This window comes from Pelodiscus sinensis, chromosome 5 (genome assembly GCF_052426305.1).
Source record: "Pelodiscus sinensis isolate ZL-2025 chromosome 5, ASM5242630v1, whole genome shotgun sequence".
Taxonomy (NCBI): Eukaryota; Metazoa; Chordata; order Testudines; family Trionychidae; genus Pelodiscus; species Pelodiscus sinensis.
Window position 1 is genome coordinate 80,226,226 of NC_143056.1, and position 17,339 is coordinate 80,243,564.

General features: G+C 45.9%; 1 protein-coding gene across 2 annotated transcripts in view; it reads left to right on the plus strand.

Moving 5' to 3' along the window:
- HSD17B12 (hydroxysteroid 17-beta dehydrogenase 12) overlaps positions 1-17,339 on the plus strand; it is a 156,843-nt gene that overhangs the window by 37,262 nt on the left and 102,242 nt on the right. The gene's annotated exons all lie outside the window — the stretch shown is intronic.

Here is a 17,339-nt window from a genome sequence, read left to right on the forward strand (position 1 = left end):
CGACACTGGAGTGGTTGATGACGGAGGTGTGCAGCGGGGTACTGTTTGCGCCCTCTCCCCCACAATGCATCTGGGTATGAACGCCTCAGAAGCAGGTTGGGGAGCCCACCTGGATGACCTGAGAACTCAAGGTATGTGGTCCGAAACGGAGAGGTGGCTGCATATCAATGTCCGGGAGTTGCGGGCAGTCCAGCTCGCGTGCACAGTATTTCTTCCCCACCTCGGCGGAAACTGTGTGTTGGTCCAGATAGACAACACAGCTTGTTATGTACTATATCAACAGGCAGGGTGGTACTCGCTGCTCTCCCCTGTACCAGGAGGCAATAGTCCTTTGGGAGTTATGCGTGGCGCATGACACACAGGTGCAGGGGACGTACCTGCCGGGGGTGGACAAAACCCTGGTGGACCGGCTCAGCAGAGCTTTTGTGGCCCATGAGTGGTCCCTCAAGGAGGAGGTGGTCAGCTCACTCTTCCTGAGGTGTGGTACTCCCCTTCTCGATCTGTTTGCTTCGAGCAGCAACAAGGAATGCCCCTTGTTCTACTCGTACGGGGGAGGGGTATCGGGTCCTTGGGCCATCGCCCTATCAGGGCGTCCCCCAAGGGCCTCCGATACGCGTTTCCCCCATTTCCCCTTATTCACGAGGTGGTCTTATGGGTCAGGAGGTTCCGGGCAACATTAATTTCATTGCCCCGGTGTGGCCCCGCCAACACTGGTACACGACCCTACAGGGCCTTGTGAAGGAGGACCCCATCCTCCTCCTGCGGGTCCCGGACCTGCTCACTCAAAGCATCGGGCAATGTCTTCTCTGTCACCCGGACCTGCACTCCCTGCACCTCATGGCCTGGAAGACCAGTGGCTGAGCGGGGAGGAGCTCCGCTCTTCTTGGGCCAGGGAGCAGGATGTGGACCCGTTTGAGGCCCCTACACTGTGTATCTTAGACTCTGTGCTAGAGTTCAGGCAGCAGTGGCTGTCTAACTCCTCGGTTAGAGTGCACCTGGCAGCCATTGCGGCTTTTCATCTGGGGGCGCTCGGTATTCGCTCTACCTATAGTCAAGAGATTTTTGAAGGGCCTGGACAGGCTATACCCACAGGTCAGGCAGCCCATTCCTCAGTGGGATTTAAACCTAGTGCTTCGTGAGCTGATATGGGGGGGGGGGCACACCTGTTCGAGCTGCTCGCTACCTGTTCCCTGTCTCACCTATCCTGGACGGTGGCATCCTTGGTGGCTATTACCTCGGCTCAGAGGATCTCAGAGTTGTGGGCTTTGTCCTCAGAACTGCCGTGTATGGTGTTTTCCAGGGACAAGGTGACCCCAAGTCACTGCCCATTCCACTAGGGTCTAGGTGTTGTCCACAGCATTCTTAGCCCAGGTGACAATCCTTGAGATATGCATGGTGGCCATGTGGTCGTCCATGCACACGTTCAACACGCATTACGCTATCTCACAGCAGGCCCGGCAGGATGTGGCTGTGGGGATGTCTGTGCTACAATCTGTCGCTATCTAGATTTCCGACCCCACCTCCATAGTTATGGCTTGGGAATCACCTAAATGGAATGGACATAAGCGAGCACTCGAAGAAAAAACGGTTACTTACCTCTTAACTGTTCTTTGAGATGTTGCTTATGTCCATTCCAATCCCGCCCACCTCCCCTTCATCGGAGTTTCTGGCAGGAAGGAACTGAGCAGGGTTGGGACCAGTATTTAACTTTCTGGCACAACTTCCCTGCGAGTAAAGAAGACCTCATGAGATCATCAAGACCAGCCCCTGCTCTGAGGCAGGACCAAGTCAACCTTGGCTATTCCTCATTGGTATTTGTCCAATGTGTTTTAAAAAGCTTCCGAGGGTGAGAATTTCACAACTTCCCTTCAAAGCTTATTCGAGTACTCAACTACGCTTACAGATAGGGAAAAAAAAATTCTTGCTTTCTAAACTCAATCTCCATTGCTGCAGATTAAATCCATTATTTCTTGTTCTCCCTTCAATAGACATGGAGAACAATTGATCACAGCCCTTAATATGTTTGAAGATTATGATCAGGTACCCCTTAAGTTTTCTCTTTTTCTAGATTGTGTACCTAGTTTTTTTAAATCTTTCTTCATAGGTCAAGTGTTCTAAATCTTTCATTTTTTGTTGCTGTCTTTTGGATGCTCTCCGATTTGTTCACAACTTTCCTTAAGTGTGGCTCCCAGAATTAGACCCAGGACTTGAATTGAGGCCTCATTGATGCTAAGTAAAGTGGGACAATTATTTCCCGTGTCTTACATATGACTTTCCTGTTAATTCACTCCTGAATGTTGTTTTTATTCACAGCTGCATCACATTGCTGAGTCATTCCATTTATGATCCTTTATACCCCTCACTTCCTTTTCAGCAATGCTATCCCCTAGACCAGGCATGCACAATAAGGGGCCTGTAAGGTAGATACAGTTCACCAGGGTTAGTTCCTGGCAAGTTACCAGTGCCTTAATTACTTGTGTGTCCACAGATACAGCAGCTCCCAGATCCTGTTGGCTGTGGATCGCAGTTCCTGGTCAATGGAAACTGTGAGGAGTGACATGGATTGGGATAGTGCTTTCTGCAGCTCCCATTGGCCGGGGATCAATGGGAGCTGTGGGCAGCCGTATCTGCAGATGTGCAAGTAAATTAAAGCTCTGGTGGCCAGCCAGGAGCTAACCCTGGTGTACGGAGTCCAACCCATAGGCTGTTTGTTCTTCACCTCTGACCTCAATAATTTTCCCCATTTTTTTTAGTTGTATGCTTTTTTTTCCAAACTGAAGTACTTTACATCTGTCTTTATTGAATGTCATCTTGTTTGATTTCAGACCAATTCTTCAATTTGTCAAGGGCATTTTGAATTCTAATCCTGTCCTCCAAAGTGCTTGTAACTTCCTCCCCCATCCCCCCCTGAACTATGTGCTTTGCAGATTTTATAAACATGCTCCACTCTGTTGATCAAGTCATTAATGAAAATATTGTATAGCTCTGGACTTGCACTGACTTGTAAGACACCACCACATATGCCGTCCTAGGGTGTGTCTAGACTACATGCCTCCTTCGACGGAGGCATGTAGATTAGCCAGATCGGAAGAGGGAAATGAAGCCGCGATTAAAATAATCGCGGCTTCATTTAAATTTAAATGGCTGCCCCGATCTGCCGATCAGCTGTTTGTCGGCAGATCGGGGGAGTCTGGACGCGATGCCCCGACAAAGAAGCCTTTCTTCATCGACACAGGTAAGCCTCGTGAAACCAGGCTTACCTGTGTCGATGAAGAAAGGCTTCTTTGTCGGGGCATCGCGTCCAGACTCCCCCGATCTGCCGACAAACAGCTGATCGGCAGATCGGGGCAGCCATTTAAATTTAAATGAAGCCGCGATTATTTTAATCGCGGCTTCATTTCCCTCTTCCGATCTGGCTAATCTACATGCCTCCGTCGAAGGAGGCATGTAGTCTAGACACACCCCTAGTAACTACTCTTTGAGTCTTTCAACCACTTGTACATCCACCTTTTTAGTAACTTCCTCTACTCCAGTGTTTCTCAACCTTTTTTATAAAATATCCCTTTAAAAACATAAGTACCCCCCAGTACCTATAGTTTTCAGACGCACACAATATTTTTCTACCATTGCATCACATTTGTTTAAACAACTTAATCATAGCCGGGTGGGAGATGAAATTTTTGGGTGTAAAAAGTACAAAAAAAAAAATAAAGCACTGTAAAACTGAAAACAAAAATTCAGTTTTCTCCAAATTTCAATTGTTGACGTACCCTCCCCCGACTTCTCTCGAGTACCTCTGAGGGTACTTGTACCACTGGTTGAGAAACACTGCTCCAATCCACCTTTCCCTAGTTTGCTTATAAAAAAAAATGTAATGTGGCACTGTAATCAAGACATATTACATCTATTGCTTCCCTGTATCCAGAAGGCTAATAACCTTGTCAAAGAAGGAAATTGGGTTGGTTTGGCATGACTTGTTCTTGATAAAGCTGTTCTAGCTGTTTCTTATGCCCTTTTCGTCTGGGTACTTACAAATGGATTGTTTAATAATTTGTTCCAGTATCTTTCCAGATATCAAAGTTAGGTTGTCTTGTCTATAATTCCTGGGGCCCTGTGCTTTGGGACCTCACCCATCATCGTGGAGTTTTCAAAGATAATCTCCAGCTGTTCTAAGACTGTTTCAGCTAGTTCTTAAAGTACTGTGGGATGAATTTCATCAGGTCCTGCAAATTTGAATATATCTAATTATTGAAATATTTTGTAATTTGTTTCCCTATTTTGGTTTGTTCCTTCTCTGTTAATATTGTTAGGTCAGCGTTAACCTTTATAATGACGACTGAAGCAAAATAGACATTAAATGCCTCCGACTTCTTGATGTCACCAATTATGAGCTGTTCCTTGCTAAGTAGAGGAGCTAGGTGTTCTCTTCTTCTCTCTTGCTCTTCATTGGTATTTAAAGAATTTATTCTCTTTTATGTCCCTTACTAAGTGTAACTCATTTTGTGCTTTAGGCTTTCAGATATTGTTCCTATAGCCTTGTTCCTGATGCTATTCTTTTGAACTCCTTTTTAGCAATTCCTCCATGTTTCCACTTTTTGTAAGATTCCTTTTTGACTGTCAAGTTATTAAAGAGCTCCTGATTGAGCTATATTGGCCTCCTACTATTTTCTCTCTCTCTCAGGCGTGTGCTCCCGCTCCCACTCCCGCTCCCTCTCTTCCCCTCCTCCCTTCCACGTTGGGATAGTTCACAATTGTGCCTTTAATATTCCATTCTTGAGAAACTAATAGTTCTTGTGAACTCCTTTATCCCTTTGTCACTCTGGAGGTATGCCTCAGATGGGCTCAAAGTAACTTAACTCTCTGATCTGTTGAAATGGAGACCTGTTTGAGTGGCTTAAATGTAAATGTTGAGGTGAGAATAGAGCTTGACTTCTCATGCACTGGTAATTGCTTGAAATCATCATGTTATGTAATTTGCTGTACATTAACTGTTCATAGTTTTTTCATTCGTGGTGTTTTTCGCTTGTGAAGGAGACAACTGAAAATGTGATTCTGGTTCTAGAGGTAAACAGTTGGGATTGTATTTTTAAAAAATACAAGAACTATCCTTTTATCTTACTTTCTCTCCAGTTACTTCCTATCGTCTTTCATCTTTAAATGCTTCAAATGTACTTTTTTCATCAGTTGCCTCAAGTTTCCATCATGCATACTTGGCAACCTGACTTCTACCTTCTCTTCCACTCAAATTGCTCTTGCCTGGGCTTCTATTCCATTCTCACCCTCCTTACTTTGAGACTGATCACTCCTTCCTACTTATCACCTTACTCTGCCTTGGCTTTCATGATATAGCACTCTCTTCCTCTCTGGCTGTTCCTGCAGTATGTCTGCTTTTTCTCCTTTCTCCACTTTCTGGAAGGGTCTCATTTGGGTGTATCTTAGGTTCCTTGTTTCCTTTCTCTGGGTGATCTCAAAGGTAGGGCCTAAGCTACCATCAGTACACTGACTCATCACTATGTCTTTCCAACTTGGCCTGGTTCCTTCAGTCCAATTTCACAGCTCAGTCTGTAGGAAGGAAGGTGAGGGGGAGTCAAAGACAGCCACCAAATTGTAAGACTCAGAGATAGAGGATGGTGTTTTTGTTGACAGTTATACTCTCACATTCCACAACTTCAGGCCTTGGTCTCTCCTATTCTCTTTGTGGCATTTAACAGTTTAGTCTCCTGTGAGCAGTATAACTTTTCTCTAATTTCATTTGTAGGGTTTAGAGTGTGGGTGATGGTGGCCTGAAATACTGAGGAAACTGGAGTAGATAATCTCATGGTCTCTTCTCATCTTAAACTCTTACCCTGACCTCTGTTCTCTGTATCTGTGAGATTATGAACTTTGTTTTGACCATGTTGAGCTTGATATGAGTCATCCAAGCTTGGGAGAGGTTGAGTTGTTGGAATTGGGATAGTAATGAATTCCATTAGAGTGGCGAGGTCACTTAGGGATGGGTTGTATAAAGAAAAGTCAAGGACCAAGAACAGAACCCTTAGGGACCCTCATTAGAGGAGGAGGACAGATGGAGGAAGGCAGTGGAGCTATCAGAATGTAAACTAACAAAGAGGTTTCAGGAGCTTCAGGGGGTAGCTGAGTTAGTCTGTTACAGAAAAAACAACAAACGGTCTGGTAGCACTTTATAGACTAACAAAACATGTAGATGGTATCATGAGCTTTCGTGGGCACAGCCCACTTCAGATGACTGGACTCCGGTCATTTGAAGAAGTGGGCTGTGGCCACGAAAGTTCATGATACCATCTACATGTTTTGTTAGTCTATAAAGTGCTACCAGACCGTTTGTTGTTTTTTCAGAGGTTTCAGGTGTCTTTGTTTTGGGATTGTAATTTCTTCACAATTTAATTTAGAAGCAAATTTTAAAAAAATTTAACAAATGCAGACTTGTGGCTCATTTATATCTTTTTGTTCCATAAACTAAGGTGAAATTATTATTTTTTTAATTTTGAAGAAAATGAATTCTATTTTGAGATTGCTGAAAGAGGAGGAGGGGACCAAGAACAGAGCCATGGTAGCAAATAAGTTGCTGGATCTGGGAAATGAACCTCATTCCCTAGCCTGACTACTCATAGTCACTAGGCTGTTGGACTGAGCCTCACGTTAATGTATTATGTTTTGCATAGAAATATTTTTCATGAGGGGGAGAACCCCAATTTCTATGTTTTTATTTAGTGCCTGCTTTTTTTCTGCTGAATTATCTATTTAAAGCAGCTAATAGAAGTCACACTTCTGTGTTTGCACCAATTTTCTGTTTTTTTCTTAATAAAAATGCAGAGAGTTGCTGCTGTCTTATTAACTTGCAGTCTGCATGCTTATCTTCTTTGTTCTTTGTTAAATGTGAGCTGGCATGTGTTAGACTGCGTTAGTGTTCACTCTTAGGGACTTCAGTGGTTTCTAAATTTGGCATTGCTAAGCTGGTGCCCTGTTTGCTTGAATCAATTGGGGCTCCTATTTTTAGCAACAAAAGGGAATTGAAATAGCAATTTTCTTTCCATGTAATAAATCCCCAAGAGGAATACTGATGCAAGCTCTGTCATTCCATATTCTCCCCCACCCCAAAAGCACTCAGACGAAAGGCAGCTGTCACGGTTTGCGGCAGTATTAATCTTTAATCAATCGAGTGTTTTCTGCATTCAGGTGTTCAGGGAAAAAAGGGTCACGAGGAGGATCTGCCTAGAATAACTAAGCACTTGTGCATGGGCTGTGCAGTCAGAATCTGGTGGGTAACGGCAGGGAATAGACAGAGCAGCTAAAAATAGTGTTTGCTTCCAGTGTTTCTCCAGTCTATTTTTGATACTTGATTTTGATAAGGTTGATTGGTTTCTTACTAAAAATAACTGCTCCTAGCAAGTTAAGGACAAAAAGTAGAATAACCAACATGGGCTAAAGTACTTTGCGTGGCTGCAGATAATTTGGGAGCTAGGCATTGGTCAGTTGATATTGTTTTATATAATCAGTAATACATAAGACACTATTTAGTGCCAAGCAGGGACAGTCTCTCTTCTTGCCAGTTTCTAACAAAGAGCTGGAATATTCTTGATATAGCATTCGTATTATTCTATAGCTGAAGACTTCAGATTTGTGAGACATCTATGGTATTGAAGTTCACACCCATGTTAAGCTTTCTACTGTGAGATGTTCCTATGAGTTATACCACTTCAAAACAAGAAAAAAAACTGTTTCCTAGTTGATTTTTCTGTAGTGCTAAAACCTGCTTTAGCTCAGAAATAATATATAACCTGGTTTGCACCTCATTTTAATTGAATAAGTCTTTAAAACTGAGATCTGACAATGACATGCTCCTGCACATAGTAGAGCAGTGGCTACTCACAAATATAAATCTCTCCTCATGCACTGGAGACAGATTCCACTGTAGCCACTTCTGCTGTCATATTTCTCCCACATCCATGTGTCACATGATATGCCAAAGCCATTCTTTGCAGCAGATGAGAACACAAAGTACCACATTAGTGAGTCTGAATTGAAGCCTGGATGTATGGCTGAGCTTCCATCTTTAGATTGTCTGTTACCTAAACTTTTTCCTTAGCTCCTAGGAAACCTATGTATAAGGACCCCTGACTTGATTCCCATGACCATAGTGGTAATGAGACTGTATTGATGTTTGAGTTCCCATTTTTGTAGAGCTTGTTTATGTTCTTACACGCATGCACACTGCATTGCATTTTTGCTAAATTCAGTTTGGGGGGGGAGTGGAACGTTTGGCTTTGTCTTCACAGCTAGCTATGGGAAGTCATTTATTAATGTTTTATTATAACGCCGTAGAGTGCAACCACATTGCAGAACAGTAGTAAAGTTTTGCATTCCTATTTTCATGCTCTATGTCCACACTTGCGATCTTTCTGTCATGAAAAATGAAAAAAATTCTAGGTCCATATGCTGTGCTTTATTGCCACAAAGAGCTGCATCACTTGATGCTCACACTTGAATGGTATCATGGGACAATGTGTCCAGCTCATCTGGGGATTATAAGTGAAAGTGATCTAGGCCTGTTTGTGGGCAGTACCCAGGGCTTGTGTGTAGTTACCTCCTGATGCTCTAAGGCCGTGGTCTCCAACTGGTAGATTGTGATCTACCGGTCAATCTAAGGGGCTCTAAGAGTTGCTCTTGAGCCCTCTCTGAACTGCGCGCCTGCACAGTACATTTAAATTTGACTCTCATTTGAGGAGCAGCAACTCACTGAGCAACAACAGGTGAGTAGCTGTGCAGAATGGTGGGAGTTGGGAGGTGGGGAGGGCTGAAACGCCCCAGCTAGCTGGCCATGGCGCTCAGCCAGGGTGTACCATGCTCCTTGGGCAGGCGCAGAGGAGAAGCCGCCTGATCAGCTGGAGCGTGGTTCAGCCTCTTCCAGGCTGAACACCACAGGCAGCTGGCCAGGCAGCTTTCCCTCTGCGCCAGCCCATGTGGAACATGGTGCACTTTGACTGAGCCGCTTCTCTTTGCTCCAGCCTGGCTTCCCTGTGCTTCAGCCCGGGAAGCTTGCTCCAGCACAGCTGGAACTAGGTGCAGCCTCCCTGGGCTGAGAGCAGGGCAGCCGGGCTGGAGCGAAGAGAAGCCGCTTCTCTTGGCTCCAGCCCAGCTGCCCTGTGGTCAGCGCGGGACGGAGGCTTCCCTCTGTGGCTAGTGTAGGGAACTCCCTGCCCCAAATCTGTCCCCCGTCCTCCTGCCCCCCTGTTCCTTCTCCCTTGTCCCCCCGCCCCTCTGCGGAAACCTACCCCTCAGCACCCTGTCCCCCACTGCAGAAACCTGTTCCCCTGCCTTCCCTACTACAGAAACCTGTCCCCCTGCTCCTGTCTGCAGAAACCTGTCTTCCCGCCCTCACAGAAACCTGTCCTTCTGGCACCCTTTCCCCCTCTCCCCTGCCCCACTGGCACCCTGTTCCCTGCCCCAGAACCCACTAGCACTCCTCCCCAGTACTGTGTCCCCTGCTCCCAAATGACTTTTCTATGGGTTAGTGACCCCTGACTCAATGCAGGTTCCCTGCCATTCTCATAAATAAAGACAATGCAGAAACTTTTTGTGTTTAACATAGTATTTTATTTAAAAATGAAGTCTGTCCAACAAACCCCCAGTTGGGGCCAAGCCCCCATCTGGCCACAACCACTCCTGCATTCCCCCTTCCCCAGACCCTAGATCTGAGCCTATCAAACACTGGAATCCCCTACCCTAAGCCCCTCACATACCCCAACCCAAATTCCTGTACCCTCACATCTACAAGCCTGTGGCTTGCTTAGTACCCCAACACTGCCCGTCCTGGAGCCCCCTCCCCGAGCCAGTGTCCCCTTCTCCACCTCCTCCTGCATCCAGATTTCTTTCCAGAGCTTGCACCTCTCACCCCTTCCCACACCCAATTCCTCATTCCTACCCCAGAGACTACACATCCTGTCTCAACCCAGCGAGGGTCCGGCTAGATTGCAGGAGTTTTTTAGGATTCTGGAGATATCCCAGAAAAACCCTTCTGCATCCAGGATTGCGTTTGTTCTTCCACTTTTTTAGTGGAAGAGCAAACATGCTTTTTCGGTCACCCCTATATTCCTCTTTCCACAAGGAATAAGGGGGATTCCAAAAGAAGGGTTTTTTTTCTGGCATTTGGTCCAGTCTAGACAGGCCAAATGTTGGAAAAACCTCTTCCTACAGAAGAATATAAAATAAAGCAGCAGTATAAGGATTGGGGATAGCAAGTGATGGACAGGAGGATAATAGAGAGGTCTGAGCTTCAAGGAAGGGGCGGGGTTTTAAGCAAGGGGCGGGGCGGTAGATCTTGGCTTGGGCTGTCATTTAAAAAGTGATCTTGGATGTAAAAAGGTTGGAGATCACTGCTCTAAGGCATGCTTTTGCTTGTCAGAACTGTTTTTGTTAATGGAGGCAATGCTGATTTGGTGTGCCTCTGAAGGGACTGTTGCAAAGTGAATGGTGGCGAGTGTTTCAGTATTGGCTCTTTGACTGAAGAAGACAGTTTGCTGTTAGAAGTAGAAGGGGAATAGAGCTCACTGCCATGCTTATGCTTTTTTCCACCCCCTCCCGCCCCCCACCAAAAAAAGCTCTCCTTCTAGACTAGGACCACAAGCTCAGACTGAACGTACATCATGATGGAAATGTGGTGATTAGTAGTGGGTCTGGAACGTTCATAAGAAAAAAGCAGCATTTTAGAGCTATGAGAGGAGCTTGTTCTGTACCTTGAGCATCAGGGCAACACTCTGAGAGACATAGTAACAGTCCACATACAGTGATTCTCCAGCTGTGGCCTAATCATCTCAACTGTGGTCTATTTGATGCCCTCACTAGGGATGTAAGAGTTTGACTGATAAGCATCATCTTATCTCTTTCTGTTGTGGTTAAACTCTTCTTCCCTGCAGATGTGTGGCGGCTTCCAGCTGCTGGCCTTGCTCCCGGGGAGTGGGCTGCCTTAGCGCAGGCTATGCAGTAGAAGGCTTATGCTGCAGAGCCTGCAGTTCTGCCAGCTTCTCAGGAGCAAGGCCAGAAGTCAAGAGCTGGCATATGAGGCATGTAAGCCTTATACTGCAGAGCCCACAGTGTGGAGTGCAGCAGCCACTCCCCGGGAGCAGGGTTGGAGCTAGTGCATGTGGGAGCTGGCTAATGCGCACTGGTTCCCAGCTACCAGCCCCACTACCCGGGAGTCAGCTGCACTGTGAGCACCGCATTCTAAGCATTATACTGCAGAGCCTGCAGGGGGCACCTCCTCTTTCCCTAGACCCACCTGGCCAAAAAACGGTTAACCGTGTAACTGCTGAGAAGTTTAGGTGTTATATGGTTACTTTTTTAGACATTTTTTTACATTTCTAGTCCTCACAGCCATACAGATATTATTGCATGCAGCTCACAATGGTGAAGACGTTGAGAATCACTGGTCAAAAATGCATCTGTAACCCATGTCTCCTTGATGGGGCACATTATCTCTCCTTCAGGGGACACCTAGATCAGCTAGAGATTGACAAGCTTCCTATATAGCCTTGGTAAAGAGAGATATGTATTTTAGTTTATGCAGTAGAGGCTCATGTGTTTAGCTCCGGAGGTCCCAGATTTTATCCCAGTTGGGGGGTATGTCCACACTAAAATCGCGTTCTTCCAAAAGTAAATAGAAAGAACAGAGGGTTTTTTCCAGCATCGGTAATCCTCTTTCTATGAGGAAGAGCCTTTTTCCGAAAGAGCTCCTGAGAAAAGTGTGTGTGGATGCGGGAGAGTTCTTTCAAAAAAGGAAAAAGCACAGGTGCCCTGGTGGCCACTCCGTCCATAGTAATCACAACTTAAATGCGAGATACTGTCCATTCAGTGTGGACGCTATCTTTCGAAAAAGCAGATTGCGTTTTCAATGCACTTTTGTGTGTGGGCGCTCTCTTTCGGAAGAAGATTTTTTCGGAATATCTTTTCCAAAAAAAGGTTCTTCCGAAAGAAGCCTACAGTTTAAATATAGCCAGGGTCTGTAACTGGTAGCCAGCAATACAATTTATTATAGAGCTATTAGTAATCATTTTGGGATAGGCAAATCAGGTAGCTCAATAGTCACAGAGACTTGCAAGGTATTTACTGCTCCACTGCAATCCAGAGTGGTTCTAGTGGAAAATATTAATAGAAGAATTACATGTTTTGAGTAGATGGGGTTCCTGCAGAAATTAAAAGTGCACTCAATCCTATGCAATCCCTACTATTTGGAGAAAGTCAGTACACTGTCAGGAAAGAATACAGCTATGTCATTATGCAGGCCCTTGTAGAACACCAGGGCGTAGTTGCAAATGCCTACATAGGATTCACTTGTGGAGTGCATGATGTCAAGGTGATCTGAAAGTGTGGCCTGTTTCAGGGCAAGTGGAGACATTTCTTCCTAGCAAAAGTCATCAATGGAATGTCCGTGCCTCTTCTGATTTTTTTTTTTTTTTTTTTTTTTTTTAAGTGGCTCTACTCTACTGTCTAGGTGATCAAGACTTATGATTTCCACCAACATGGCAGCAGGCAGACTGAGCATGTGCTGAATGATCATGGAATGTGCTTTTGTCCAGTTATAGGCTTGCTTGTACCATAGTGTGTGTGTAATGTGGCTTTTGCAGTAAGTATTATAAGTGGGAATATTTTGGGGCAGAACGGGTAGCAGACTTGAAGGTTTTGAAGTCTGCTTAGAGACTATTATCTGTTGTGCCTCTGGTTCCTGATACAGTAGCAAAGGCTATGAAGTAATTCCTGGTGCACCTTTGTTCTCAAGCTGTCCTTGTTGGTTATAAGATTATTACAGATGAGGAGGAAATGGATGTTTTGGCAACAGTTTTGGGATGGATTGTTGTCAATTGTCCTGTAGTTGTGGCAGGCAAGGATGCTGACTTTGAGAGGTCTGTTGGTTTATTGGGAAGTAGTATTCATGTTGGTCAATATGGTGTTCTGGTGATATTCTTAATGTTGCCAGGTTTTTGGAGGAAGTCAGTTGTATCCTGGAGGAAGCTGGCCTATCTGTATAGTGAATACTTTGAGGATTTCTAAGAGACCTGGTAGTTCTTCAGTAAGAGTGGGATAGTTAGATATGACAGGTTGTCCTGTATTCCCTTGTTAGTGTATCTTAAGCAGCTAGAAAGTCTCTGAGGCTTGTAGGTTCTCTTGATATTGTGTGGGAGAAGGATTTGGTGATAACGCCTCTGAATTATGGAGTGAGTGTGTGTGGGGAAGAGGGAGCCATCTTTGAGTATTTTTTTAATAGTAAACAGTATGGGGGAGCTGTTGTGTGGCTTTGTTAATGTTGTTGTTGTTGTGGTTGGGAACTATGGTGGCACCCCCTTTGTCAACTGGTTTGATTATCCAGTGGTTGGATTTCAGGAACTGTATAGTCCTCCCCGTGGCAGTGGAGAGATTGTGATGTTAAAGAACTTCATTTTTCCACCCTGAAGTAATTGATGAAATGATCATATGTGTGATTGTTATTATGGAACTCATTGCTGTAGTATTGGAGTGCTTCCCAAATGTAGTGAATTTATTTTCACATCGCCCAGTAAGATGAGTAGTAATTAGTCCAGTCATACAGATAAACTGAAGCAGAGAGATTATGGCTATAAATACCCATTACTTTTGGGTGGCTAGTTTGGACACCGTGGACATGATTTTGCAAAGTATGTAGCATCTTCTTCCAGAAAGAGATGCTCTAACAAGATATGCTTTTTTTCATTCAGGGACCACTGACCCACAGAAAGATCAGTCAGCAGCCTGTAAAGTAAAAAGCAATCCCACCCACAACCCTTCTGCTCCCAAGTGAGAAGTGCCAAAACAGCCCTTCAGCAAACTCTCACACTCCTCTTGCCCCCTTTCCATCCATCCAGTGTCCGTGCTCCATCTCCACGGGGGCAGGTGCTGAGGCTCAGGGCTTCTAGCCTTCAGTGCGGAGACTTGCTGCAGGCTTGATCAAATGAACAGGTCAGATCCAGCCCACAGGCAAAAGGTAATTCACCCCTACTCTAAACTTTAGGGAAGTTTTATGGACTGGGTTAGACAAGTAGATCGCAATGATCCTTTCTGATCTTGGAATCAGAAGATCTCTGAAACTTCAATATGAATTGCCTTATGATAACACAACTTCCACTAATTTCATTTGCAGTTGAGTGCTCAGCATTTCTGCAACTCAAACCGTAGGGCAGCAGTTCTCAACCTGTAGCCCACAGGCGGCATACGGCCCTGTTAGCACACCGCTGTGGCCCAGCTCAACTGTGCTCTAAAGGCTGGCCTATGTGGCGGGCTCCAGGTTTCTGCCTACATGGCACCATGGGATCTGGGCTGTCATGCTGCCCAGTTCAGTGGGGTTGGCAGCCCAGGGTTGGCCCCACAGAGTTGGAATTCCGAGCTTCTTTGCCACTCAGCCCTTGAAGTTTATGTAACAAATTGAGGGCTGTATATATGACCCACAAAGATAAATAAGTTAAGAACCACTGCCATAGGGTATAAAATTGGAGATCCAGAAAAGGAGGCATGACAATGTGTCCACCTGCAGAAGATTTTTTTTTTTAATTTAGTAACTTTTCTAGCATGAGATAGGCAGGGTCATCCCAAGGAGAGTATGGGGCCCAGGATGCCCCCTCCCTGAGCAATGTGGCCTGGGGGATTACCCAGAGCACTTAAAGGAAACTTAGCTCTCCACCCACATGCTTCTATGGAGGACAGAACAGTGCACTGGGGCTTCTCCCATCCCACCTGTCCAGTACTTCTGCTGGAGACGAGGGTCAGGCACAATGGCTTCAGCTTCTCTGAGGCTTCTGCCAGAAATGGGGTCAGGTGGCACTTCTGGGGTGTTCTCCATACTTTGGCTTCTACTGGGCATGGAGGGATGCCCTGTGGGGACTCACGGGGATGGGGGCATGCTGCAACAGTTTCCCTCTGTGGTTTCTGATGTGTGTGGGCACAGAGGCTTCCTCCTCCTTCATCTGTGGGGTAGTGGAAGCCAGGGGAATGGTTACTGAGAGCTTCTTTCCTTTCTGGTGCCTGTTCCAGAGCAGCTGGTAACAACACCCAGAGCAAGAGCTTGTCAGGACAGGCAGACATACAGCATGGAAAATTTCAGCCCAAATGGTTAGCAAAGTTATGAGCAATTAATAAAGTATCTTAAAATGGTCATGATCAGACAACTGCTCCAGACGGCCCGACAGTGGGCTCTGCGAGGCTGAAGCAGTCCCTTGCCTGAGGTGGGCTGGGAGCTGTTTATCCCCCACTGGTTAATGGGAACTGGTAAGCATCACTCTTTAAGTATGATGCTTACCAGTTAACCAATTAAACTTTCACAGCCCTACTGAAGGCCAGATATTGTACTGGTTAACTGACTCTTCCATAATTTAAAGGTCAGTCGTTAAATGCTTTACTGGATATTTGTGGCATAGCTTAATTGTCTGTTGCGGATTAACCAGCAGGTTAATTTATGGCTGTATAAAACAGAAATTCTTCTTAGTGATTGCTCATGTGCATTCCAATATGTGTTTCGTGCACTGTCCCCGATCGTTGCAAGACTTTTCCTTAGTTGCACTCGTTGGATCAGCTGTAGTGCCCCTTGTGATACCTCATGGCATTGCATGTATACCCCTGCTGACTCACCTCACACTTTAATTCGTTCTTTTCACAGTGACGGTCATTGGAGCATCTGACTTCTTGCTTAGACAGTAGTTCTTCTCTACAGCATAGTTTCACGATTTTTATTGTGTAGATTTTTATCAGTAAGTTTAGGTACTAGTTCTGCAGGGCTGTCCCCCTCCTGATTGTAAAGCCTGTGGGGTGTGCAGCAGCTCCAAGGATTTAAACAATGTGTTAACTGTGGAAAATATATGCTTACAGGTGACCCACATGCTGAGTGTTTGCAGTGTCTTGGAAAAGGTCATCAACAAGACAAGTGTGGCTTCTGGAAAGGTTTTAAGCCTTGTACTAAACATGAGAGGGATCAGAGAGTGAAGTTACTGCTAATGGAGTCAGCACTTCAGCCTCATGAGTCAGCTTTGACGACTCAGTGCATAGCCCATCAGCCTTGGTGCAGGATACTTTGACGCCAGAATGTGAGCAATGCCAGGATTACTGATGCCAGTGCATAAGCCAGGCTTCTTGGCATGGCATTGATATTTGCCAGTGCCTAAGGAAAGGATGAAGTCCGACCACAAACTCTGTCCCTCCAGAGGTTGCCCACATGGTGCCGAGCCTGCCCAAGTGGGGCATCTCAGCCTGCCCAAGTGGGGCATCTCAGCCCCAGCTCTCTGGCGTCAAGGGCAGGCCCCTTGAGTCCTGTGTCGGTGGAGTCTGTGGTGGTGAAGGACCTGTACTTGGCCTCCATGCCTGACACCTTTGAGGCCACATGGAACCTCATTGAGTTTACAGTGCCAATGATGATGCTTGAATGGCGCCACTGACAATGGCGGCACTGATTCTGGCACTGCCTATGCCCCTGCCTCCTGGTCTGGTCTCGGTGCCACAGGCCATACTTACCGTATTGATATCTGGGTGCTGCGGAGTACTTAGTGCCAGCATCAATGACTGTTCCTATGGTGCCCTGTGCAGCTTCTGCTATGACTCCCCAGTTCCTTCAGCATAGGGCCCCTTCTCTGTGATGCTGGCACCGAGACACTGTGGGGAAGCCAGCAGCATGAGCAAACACAGGAGCTCATCACAACACCATTCACTGGCACCATTGGGCTCGCTTCTCTGTGGTTGGCATCTGATGACACGTGGCTCAGATGCTGAGTCCTTTGTATCCCGTACCTCTAGGTACCACTCTCGCTCCAGACACCAGTCACAGCACCGAGACTCTTCAATAGCAACAGTACAGACTTAACCACCCCAGCGGCAGGTGCAGATGCAATGGCCTTCTGGATTTTGTGGGCATACCATCAGAGCCAAGGGATGAATCCTGCATCTTGTCATGGCAGGTACACATGACCAGTTGACAGTTTTACCATTTGGCCTGGACATAGCACCTCGAGTCTTCATGAAGTGCATGGTCGTAGTGGTGGAATTTCTACATAGTCAGTGGGTGTAAATCTTCCTCTATCTGGCAGATGGGTTAATGAAGGCCATGTCGAGACACCAGGTGCTCAGGCATGTGGACCTGATCAGACGCAGTTTCTCACCTGGGCCTAATTCTCAGCTTGCCAAAATCCATACTCATTCCCATGCAGAGAATGGAGTCCCTTCTCAATTCTACCTGGGCGACAATGTCCCTGCTAGAGTCCGGTTTTCAGGCCATAGTGAGCCTCATCTCAGAACTGCAGAGGTACTAAAGATGTTAAGAAGCGTGTCATTGACTA